Source organism: Galeopterus variegatus, unplaced genomic scaffold, assembly GCF_000696425.1.
Source record: "Galeopterus variegatus unplaced genomic scaffold, G_variegatus-3.0.2 Scaffold14507, whole genome shotgun sequence".
NCBI classification, from domain to species: Eukaryota; Metazoa; Chordata; class Mammalia; order Dermoptera; family Cynocephalidae; genus Galeopterus; species Galeopterus variegatus.
In genome coordinates this window covers 47,232-47,524 of record NW_007740618.1, presented here as the reverse complement: position 1 = coordinate 47,524, position 293 = coordinate 47,232, and positions in this window count along the sequence as shown.

The window sequence follows — 293 nt, the reverse complement described above, 5'->3', positions numbered from 1 at the left end:
TTTGCGGCAGGCTACACCATCTAGGTTTGTGTAAGTATGCTCTATGATGTTCCCACAATAATAAAATCACCTAATGACACACTCCTCAGAATGTATTCCTGTTGTTAAGCAATGCATGACTGTACTGTGTATACAAGATGTTAAGACCCCCATTTTTGGCTCAAAGACAATAAGTAGGCAAAAGTTTGATGTGAATCTGTTCTATGTAACCCTGAGCAAATGGCAGCTTCAATTATTTATTTATTTATTTATTTATTTATTTATTTATTTATTTATTTTTTGTCTTTTGTCTT